Source organism: Triticum dicoccoides, chromosome 5A, assembly GCF_002162155.2.
Source record: "Triticum dicoccoides isolate Atlit2015 ecotype Zavitan chromosome 5A, WEW_v2.0, whole genome shotgun sequence".
Taxonomy (NCBI): Eukaryota; Viridiplantae; Streptophyta; class Magnoliopsida; order Poales; family Poaceae; genus Triticum; species Triticum dicoccoides.
Genome location: NC_041388.1, coordinates 711,219,031 through 711,229,756, shown reverse-complemented (window position 1 = coordinate 711,229,756; position 10,726 = coordinate 711,219,031). Strand labels below are relative to the sequence as shown.

At 43.9% G+C, this 10,726-nt stretch overlaps 1 pseudogene; it reads left to right on the top strand.

The window, feature by feature from the left end:
• LOC119300574 overlaps positions 1-5,748 on the top strand; it is an 8,128-nt pseudogene extending 2,380 nt beyond the window's left edge.
• The last annotated feature ends 4,978 nt before the right edge of the window (positions 5,749-10,726 follow it).

Genomic DNA, 10,726 nt, shown 5'->3' with positions numbered 1-10,726 from the left:
GCCGATGCCTCCCCTCCCTCGCACGCGTACACACGGGCGCGACGCGGCTATAGAAAGCCAGCGGCTTCCCTCGTCTCTGGCCACACCAGCCCTAGCCCTAGCCGCCCTAGCCGACGAGCTCTGCCTCTCCCGAGAGCCGCCGCCGAGCCCCCCTCACCCGAGCACCGCCGTCGAGCCCTCGCTCTCCCTCCCTCTCCCAATGGCCGATCGTTTCCCCGAAGATGAGGCGGCGGCCAACGGCTTCGGCCGCCGGTCGCTCCGTGAACAGGAGTCTTGGCTCCTGTTCCAGGCGAACATCCCGGCACCGCCGGACATGCGTGCTGGGCCGACGGGCTGGAAGCTCAGCAACGGGGGAGTGCCCATTCCCCCGTTGCCCGACGCCGTGGCCAAACCCGGGTACTTCGCGGAGGAGGTCGACGTTGTGCGCCCCTCCCTCACCGCCGCCCAACTCTCCCTCCCCCAGTACGCCGCCGACAACCATGCGGCTTGGGCGGCGTACTTCGAGCGCCGTCAGCAGCAGCGGCTGGCGTCCACCAACGGCGCGGCAATGGTCGGCGGCATGAAGAACAGCGAGGGGCGCCGCCTGTGGTGGGGCGTCCCCGGCCGCACACTCGAGGGCGTGCTGACGCAACTCGAGGGCGGCAACGACCCGCCGTTGGCGTACCCCCCAGCGAGGGCGGCCGCCCAGGCGCACCACCGACGCGACGGGCCATGGGGGCCAAGGAGGTTCGGCTCCTCCTCTTCTTCCTCCTCCTCGCGCTCTTCCTCGCACTCCTCCGGCACTCCGGCGCTGCTCGGCGTCAAGGCCGAGCCCGTGGCGGAGTCGCCGCTCGGCCGGCGCACTCGCAGCGCCGGCATCATGATCAACGAGGGCGGTCGGCGCGCCTCCTCATCGGCTCCTCCTCTGCGCTTCGTCAAGCCAAAGACGGAGCTGGGGCTCGCGCCAGTGAAGGCAGAGCCGGGGCTCGCCGCCGTGAAGATGGAGCACGGCGAGGTCGAGCGCGATGACGACGCGGCCCTTGAATGGGCACGCCAGGACTCCCTCAAGATGGCGATGGAGCGTCAGTGCGCCGCCCTGCAGCGCTTCGCGGAGCGCCGCCGGGGCCGCGACGAAGTAGAAGTCGTCGTCATCGACGACAGCGACGACGACGACGCGCCGCCGCCGCCACCAGTCCGTCATGGCGACGCCGGGTCTAGCAGGCGCGTCAGCGTCAAGGAGGAGAAGGCCGACGACGAGGATGGCGGCGACAACGGCGACTACTCGGTGCTCAGCAAGTTTCTTTTAGATTAGTTTATTATATATTTGCTATGTAATGAAAATCGGCGAACTTTGTCCAAATATATGCCCAAGTTGGCCGAAATTTGTCGTGTTTAGCCGAACTTCGCCGAACGGTGCCAAAATTTGCTATACTTTTTTTATTTAATCATGCTTGGGGGCGGCCCTGGGGCCGGCGGCTGGGGACCAACACGCCCCTAGGCCCATTTTTTGCGCCGGCTCACCCCCAGGCAGCGATTTTAGGCGCCCCCTGGGGGGCCAACGGCTGGAGATGCTCTTACAGTACAAAAGCATGTGTGATACAAGAGAGGTAATGATATCTATCGTAAGATTTTAAGTTCATATTAAGATAAATCAGGTTACAGCGGAGCAATTTGTGTTCACCCAAAAAGCCGTGTACTCATTTGGTATTTGTTTTGAGATCATGGATGAACCCAGACTAGCAATAATAACATAAGCTGAATAATTGTTTTATCCGATGCTAATAGCTAAGCAAACAAATCATGTGGAGATGGATCAAATCAATATTACGCTAATTTCTGAATAATAAGAGTAACAAGATAACTATTTCAGAGAAGACATGTTTGATAAACAAGCATGTATCTTTGCAGGTTAAGGCGCATTACATCACACATGATGACATTCTTGTTGGTCTTGTAAACTTGATAAAGAAGCTCAAAATAAAGAGAATTGTCATCGGTTCAAGGTGAGATCTTAAATGAACTCATCCCCCCAAAAAGAGCATTCCCTCTTGATATATGTTACTTGAGTAACATGTACACAATAAATGTATTAAGTTTCATGCATAAACCAGTAGAACCAAAAGTCCAAACTTCAACAACCCCTCTCACGTGTGGCTGGATAAGGCCTAACATGGACAAAAGGAGTGCAAGCAATTTTTTACTTAAATTCCGAAAACTGATATTTGAACCCAAGACCTCTTGGCATTGATACCACATTAAGTTCATGGACCAGCCAGTTTACCCAAAAGACCGTAGACCAACTGATGGAGAAGGGCGGGCACTCCCCTCACTTCTAGGCTTCTTCAGGCCTTGGACGTGCGATTGATGTAGGATGCAACTTTTTGTATTTAATAGTGCGTTGTCTAGGCCTTGAATTCGAGTCTTGGCTCTGATGTCATATTAAGTATCATGGACCAACCAGTAGAACCAAAAGCCTGAACTGATGAAAAAGGTTGGGCAATCCACGTATACTTCAACAAAATGAATAGTACCTTAGCGCATATAACTGTATAACACTGAAGCAAGTTATGCAGGAAAATGGCAAAGCAAGAGGAGCTTCGCAATGCTGTCGGGTTTGGGTGGTGCACAATGGAAAATACATGTCCACTAGGTATACTTTGTCTTAAGTCCATAACTGCAGATGAACTACTCTTGGTAACATCTGGATCAAATCCAGTAATTACTTGATGATCATTCCTAAGTGCAGTAATGATTATCTGAAGCATACGGGACACATTGGATATAGGAGGAGCTCTGATCTGTTGGCGTCTATACATGAGTTAACTCAGCTGACCGAGGAATCTGATGAATATGCAACACCACCAAGTGATTTTGTAAGTGACCTTTTAGTAAAGCATTACACACATTGTTATCCAAAAGAGCATTACACATATGCAAATACTAATAACTGTTCCAGTTTACAAGTTATGACTATGGTTCAGAGTTTTGGTCCTAACTTGTGGTGTATTCTCAAGTATGTCTCATTTTAGACAGATGATATCATGAATGGGGACGGGGTTATTCAGATGGATGGTTTTGAATCAGCAAAGGTATAACTCATGGCGTTCAGGACAACTACTAAAACATGTCTTTCAGAAAATCTTCCCATAAACAAATATCCAGGGTTTTGTATTCTCTTTGCTCTCTCTTGCAAATATCCAGGGTTTTGTATTCCATGATGTACTATGTATTTGAGCTCAATGAAGATGGCACCTCGAGCGCCTTTTCCTGTTAAAAAAATGGCATTGTATTTGAATTCACTCTGCTTAAGCATGTTTGACCAGAACTATATTTACCACTGCTGCCACAAAGGCAGGTTGATGAACTATATGTGGTAAAAAAACAAAGTGCTACCTATGACTTTTGAAATGTGCAATTTGCGTAAATAACATTAAGTTTTGCTACATTTCAGGATGATGTGCAGGAAGCTGAACAAGGTGTCGAGGAATCAAATGCTTATGAGGAGGAGGTGGAGATTTTTTCTGAAGATGGCGCTGATAAATCTGATGAGATACAGAGTGCCAGAAATATTTCTGAAGAAGCTGCAAAATTGATGGTAGAAGTCACATGATGCAACTTTTGTTACAGTCCATTCCTTTTGAAATGTGAAACGGTAGAGCTTGGACAGAAAAACATGGCTAGGTGAAGGTTCCAACATATGAGGACGATAACACATTCAAAATGAAATTAGTACTGACGAAGATAAGCTAGAGACGTTGCGTTTTACGAACAGAAAAATAGGTGATAGAAAATCATGGGAACAAGGTGTATATCACACAACATTGGTAGTTTGGTACACCGTACACCATTGAATCTCTTCTTCAGTATGCAGCTTTTTGTTTTGTGCAGGATGAAATGGAGAAACTCCAAAGGAAATTAAAAGATCTGCAAGATGAGGCCTATAATCATGAACAAAGTATCTTGTCACCCAGAAAAGGGAATGTTTTGCTGAGGGAGAGGACCTTATCAAAAAAAGATACCCGGAGCTGCACATTCCAGATCACATTGCAGAGTTCCCCATGTCGCGTATTGAGGAAGCGACCAATAACTTCCACTCACAAAATCTCATAGGAGAAGGAGGCTATGGCGTCATAGTGGCCGTCAAGTTGTTGGGACCCCATGGTAAACAAGGTTTCCCAGAGTTTCAGCAGGAGGTAAATATATCGGGTCATTCATTTAACTGTCTGAGTATGCACACAGAATGGCTTAAGATTAACTGCAGAGCAATAAGCAAGTAGTCCACTCTAAAAAAAAAGCAAGTAGTTCTATCTGAACTGTAGTAGAATCCCGACAGGATCCCTGTTTCTTCACTTCTTTTATGAGAACTGTTTCCTCCTTTGCATATATAAAAGAACTTGCAGAAGTAGGTAACAGACCTGCATACCTGGCTACTTGGCGAGGCATCATGGACGCAGAAAGGTTTGTGCCCTTCTAGAATCTCCCCTGATTCATATAATACAATAACATAAATGAAAGAGTAATGAAAACAAGAATTAAAAAAAATTATTGAGTTGTGTGTTTCATAATTAACTAAATCTCACCAATTATAGAAATTAATTAACAATGTTTACATATTCCCCCCACCAAGAAACAAAAATAGAAAAGGTGAAAATAAAAAAGTTAAAAACATCAAGTAAAAAAGAAAAATATAGAAAATAAAAAATAAAAAAATAACATTTAGAAGGAAAAGAACAACACAAAAAAGAAATGCAAAAAAAAGAATTGAGCGCTCATCTTCTTCGAGCTCCACCCTTTCGTACAACCCATATATAGCCCATGACAAAACCAAAAAAAATAAAAAAGGCCAGCATTCATAATAAAGCCCATACCAACCAAAAAGAAAAAATCAGCAATAATTAATATGGATTGTAGGGAGTATATCATACAAAGGCACATCATGGCTCCCTAAAAGACAGAAAAAATCTCACCATAGGTATGGTGGGACAAAAACAGACCTCAATAGATATGGAGTTGAATATGACTTAACTATTGCTCGGATGACTAAAAATCAGCGAGCCCGACATTAATCCAATAGATATGGAGTTGAATATGACTTAACTATTTCTCGGATGACTGAAAATCAATAAGGCCATTCAATTAATTTTTTTGCATGCAGCCTAGTAAATCGGGGCGTGGTTAGGTGGTTGGTGGCTAATGGATCTGAAAGAAGAGAGTAGAAAATAAATTCAATATTTTTGTAAGGCTATAAATATGAATTCAATTGATAGCTAACATTTATTTATTTTGATAAGTAATCACAGCAACAATAAAATGCCCTATTGCAGTTGCAATGCACATGCAATTATATATGTCTTTTTACACGGTATCGAGTCTACATAACATTTTAAAATTGACATGGACTATTTTGCTTTAAATAAAGATAAAAACCACTGGATTACATGTGTTATGCACACTCGAAAGAAAGAGTTCCAAATTCTTGATTCTTTGAGGGGGGGAGAAAATATCTCTGAAGCTACCAGGAAATTCGTTGAAAATTTTGTAAGTTTCGTATTTATGTGTGTACAATTTTTTGGGGGGAATATTCATGTGTGTACAATTAACCATATAATTTGTTTACCATACGTAGTCAACGTGTTTGTATTTTTTTGTCAGAGAGAGCAACTTGCAGGAGATATCCAAAATGCAAATGATAGTGCAATTATGTCGTTCCTCAATGTGTCTGCATGGCCTACAGTCTCGTACGACATGCCTCAACAAGAAGATGGGTGAGTTACATGTTGCATGTGCTTTCGAAATACATTAATTGATTCAGTGTTATCTTACTTAACGTGCTTTGAAAATTCCACTTGTGATTTTCGAACACAGGAACTCATGTGGGATGTTCGTCCTTCGCTGTTTTCAATACTAGGACGGAGAAAATTTTATAACTGCTATTTCTTAGGTGGGTACATTTTTAGTATGAAAAATTAGTACTCCCTCCATTCCCTTATACAAGGCCACAAACTCAAATTACAGGTACCAAGGTAAAATTTAATGACTGCTTTGCAAGTCCACTTTTCTTTTCGTTAACTGTGATCATTAATACGCCCTCATGCATGCAAGGAAGGAATTAGAAGGAAGTAGCACAGTGTCATTATGACTACATGCATGTAAGTATTAAAACAGTTGGTAGTACGAGAAAACATCATTAATTTTTGCATCGATTATAGTTAGTGGCTTTGTATAGATGCAAATTTTATTTTTCATAATGACCTTGTATAAGGGAATGGAGGGAGTACATCATATTATGTATAAGTGATGAAATTAAAAGTATCTTTATTTCTTTTTAAGAATCTATTCATAGTTCGAGAGAAAGAATGATAGCTGGAATTATTTTGTCCCCAGAAAATAAGTTACAGAAGTGAATAACAATGTAATTCGACTTGCGAAGAGGAAACAAAAATAAAAATCTAATATGAGAATTCTACGTGGTTTTCGAAACATTATGTCTTCATGAGTGAGGATTGTGTGTGGATGCTATATTTTTTATGTGAGTTCCAAATATTTTTTACATGACCAGATTATGTAGCCTGGCAAATTTATTTAAAGTACATTTTAATCATTTGATATTTTAAAATTTAATTTATATTTTGTGTTGAATGAGTGTTCGCGCGAATGTACGATGTTGGGCTTTAAAATACCCAGTTGATATATGATAATGACGTATCAGAGGCGAGCGTCGCCCACGCCGCAGGAGGCGAGCGTCGCCTGCGCCGCGCCGCACCTCACGTGCTCGCCTGGTGCGGCTCAGACGGCACCACGTGTTCGGCGTGAGATGGCGCACGTGGGCCGCGTCATTTGGCCAGCTGGCCGGCGCCGCGCGTCGCTCCAGGATTGGTCTGTCTCGCCCCCGAGGTTGATCCCCCGTCGGCCCACTTGCACCCTGGGCGGCGTCTGCCTCGGGATCACCATCTGCGGCGGCATCAGAATCGTCTTCGTACGTAGTGCCCCTTTGCGCCCGTTGGCGCCACTCAAGGCCAAGCGGCTGTTAACGTTTTTATTTTAAATTAAAGCAACCGGCCCTGTACAACGCCTCCGATTTCCCAACATGCATGTTTTATACACGGAATCATATATTTCTCTGAAAATAATGTATACATCATATATTCTATTAAAAACAATGCCTATAGCGCCAAGAAATATATATTATAACGTAAAATGTGTATGTCGCATATCATATTAAAAACAACGAGTATACTGTCAACAAATATGATATAAGTAACACCGATTACAAGTCTTCCGTATTGATGTACCGAAACAAATATATAAGTACTATTCTTTAATACAACCAAATAAATCATCAACTCTATTCTGAAGTTGTTCTTTTTATTCAAACAATCCTTGCTATGATCATCATGTCATGTTCCTGCATAAAAAGATTATAATATACGTCAAAATTTTGTAAAGAACAAATTAAACAAGAAAAGAACGTTAATAAAAAGGTCTGCACATACTTAGGATTCTGAGGACAATTATTTTTGAATTGACTTTTTATTCTGCATAAACCGCATAGGCGTACAGGAGGTTTTTCATCGAAACCTTTAGGTCTACCGTTTGTAGTCACGACAGGTTCCTTACCACGGCCTTTGTTATTCTGCCCTTTTGGTGCTCCTTTCGTATTGATTTTTTCTGGATCACCAACAAAAACATGATCTTGATCCGGCACAAAAGCATCGTCATGTGCAACCCTATGCTGTCTCACATAATCTTCCTCCTCAACGTCCTTGTTTACTATCACATCCTCCAGAGCAGCCTTCAGTTTGTCAAATAAGAATGGTCTATGACATGCCACATGATTTGCTTCTGCAGACAAGATAGTCAACTCACTGTACTTAGTTCTCTCCTCAGTACCTGCCCATCCCCATGCGAAGAGATCGCTAGTGCGTTTCACGGGCAGACCACCTCTAGCATTCTTGGTGAATCTTCGCAGCATTAAGCACTTAGGCAAGTCCTTCACGTTCAACCTGGCCAAAACATAAAGAACATGCTTGCATGGAAGATCTTTACGTTTCATACTATCACAACTGTACTTCACTGTTTCTTCTGAATTAGTAGGTGTATAGTCCACTTTGAATCTTAGTTGCCTATTATTTTTCCATGTCACTATGAATCTCCTACAGACGGCTCCACTGAGTCTATCTATGATCTCAAGATCCGCTGCCTTCTTCATTTCTTTCTGCAAGAGGTAAAAGTTCACCGTAGTGAAGTCACGAGCAGCGGCTTTTTCAATGCATTTGAACTCGTCGGCTGCTGGTACAGGGAGTGTCTGTGTGGACATGCAGTCGTCGCGTGACTCGTTCTCATGGAGCCGAACAATACAGTTTTCATAATGCACAACCATATCAACAATTAATTGTCATGCCAGAGTCAAGATGCATATGAAGGCAAGAAGGCAAGAGTTCATACTCTCGCTCCTCTGGTTACTCCGCATACCAAGGAAGAACCCACCGGCGAGATGTGACGCAGCCCAAAGCCTTTTCTTCCTGTACATCCTACGCAACCATGTTTCAGTTTTCTTCGACTCCCATTTAGCTCTAAAAGCTGCCCATCTCGCCTTAAACTCATCATGTGTAGTAGCATAGTAAATAAGAGACCTGAACTCCTTAAGGGACTTGTGATGGACGTGTTTCTGCATGTTTTTCTCTATATGCCACAAACAAAGTCGATGCCACACGTCAATAAGGACCTTCCTGATGGCCCTTATCATGGCCGCGTCTCCGTCGGTAATTACAGACCTCGGCTTCTTCTGACAATGAGCTCTCAAGAAGGTCTGCAACACCCAAACATATGTATCCTTCGTCTCATCTAATACAACAGCACACCCGAACACAATGGTGCAACGATGGTTGTTTAGACCAACAAAAGGTATGAATGGCATTTCGTACATATTCATCTTGTAAGTGTTGTTGAATATGATTACATCACCAAAGTCAAGGTGATCCCGACGTGACTGAGAATCACACCAGAACATGTTCTTCAGCTTGCCTTCTGCGTCAACAGTGTGCTCAAAGAAAAAGTCTGGATCCCTTGCCTTTCTCGTCATCATGATACCAATCGCAGTGTCCGCATCACCCTTTGCTAGCAACTTCATTTTCTCCCTATAACACATGTTATAAAGCTTCCTCCTCCCGAAACCAGCCCGTGCATATGATCCATACCTACTAACGAAGTTGTCATAAATCCAATGTTTTTTTAGCCCAGCACCTGCCATTGCTAAGATCTCGAGCTTCTGGTATTCCTTTATCTGATTATGAGATCGAAGATATATAACTTCATCCGGTCTAGCAAGAGTGTGACTATGATCTCACAGTTAGATGGGCCTCGCAATAGCACCGAGTCTCCGCTCTCAGCCTGCGCTTCTTCCCTTCCATGATACAAAACTTGGCATGTTGTTTCCCAGCCCTTGAACAGAGAAACCTCCTCAAGCGCCTACGTGCGTCGATACCCTTTGCATATTTCAAGTTGTCCTTCCTAATGCTGAAGCCATGCTTTTCGCATAGTCATTATAGAAATCATATGCCTCCTCGTTTGTCCTGAACGTCGTGGACATCACCGTCCAATGCATGTCCAGTGATTCTTGCTGGTATTCATCGTACCCAGTGTCAAAATTGCACTCATCACCATCGGCATCATCATCGTTTTTGCATGCGCCACCAACCTCTCCCTGAAAAAAAATACAAACAACCTTATATGTCAGTAAATAGTTGTATAAGGACTATCATATGTATTCACTTTGCACTACTTACTTTGCTCGAGCTATCATTATAAGATGCATCGATATCATTTTCGTCATTGCCATCACCGAAAAAATTCCACTCATAGTACCCTTCCACTTCCATCTGCACAAATTTTAAATATGATATGTAAGATTTGATGCGTTTTTCATGTCACTTTAAAATAACCTACATTAATCTAAACCTACATGGCTTCCGCTTTCAGCATATGAATCATCTACATCCATATCGTCATTGTCATCATCCCCTCCTACCTGTGCAAAGTCAAACATGTTATTATCATCGTGGATGCTTGTATTTAATATGGTTGACAACATGCAGAACACTTACATTGCCACTGTAAGACTCATCCAAACTCATATAATTTTCGCCGTCATGTTCGTCTTTATCCAATGACAATGATCCGTCCTCTCTACCGCCATCATCACCATCATATCCTATTTCAGCCTCCATCTATACACGTTCATATATAATCAAAGATCAATTCAAACATCACGTAACATCTTCGCAATTAAAATTCGTTTTTAAATCACTATGCCAGCGCCTCACGTACCTCGTTGCCTTCGTCAGACATGATTGTCTGAGAATAGTGTTGGGATTCGTCGGAGGCTCGACGGCGAACAGGTACAAGCTGACGGCGGCGGAGGCGTCTGCCCGACCGAGGCGGTTGTCGGCGTCTAGTCACGCACAACGCGAGGGCAAACGGCACGCCGAGCTGACGACGGCGCCGCCGTCTGCTCCACCTAGGCGGTTCTCAGCGTCCAGTAGCGCATAACGCGTAGGTCTTTTTCCCGTCGGCCAGGTACTGGCGGAGATCGCGGCGGCGACGGCGGCGGCACCAGAGGCGGCGGCTGAGGCGACGTGAAGATAGGGTTCGCCTGATCGGGTTTTTTTTAATCACTCGGAAAAGGGGAAAAAGTAAAGTCTAAGCGACATATGGATCAATAAGGAAATCCAATTTCGGTAATCCGAAT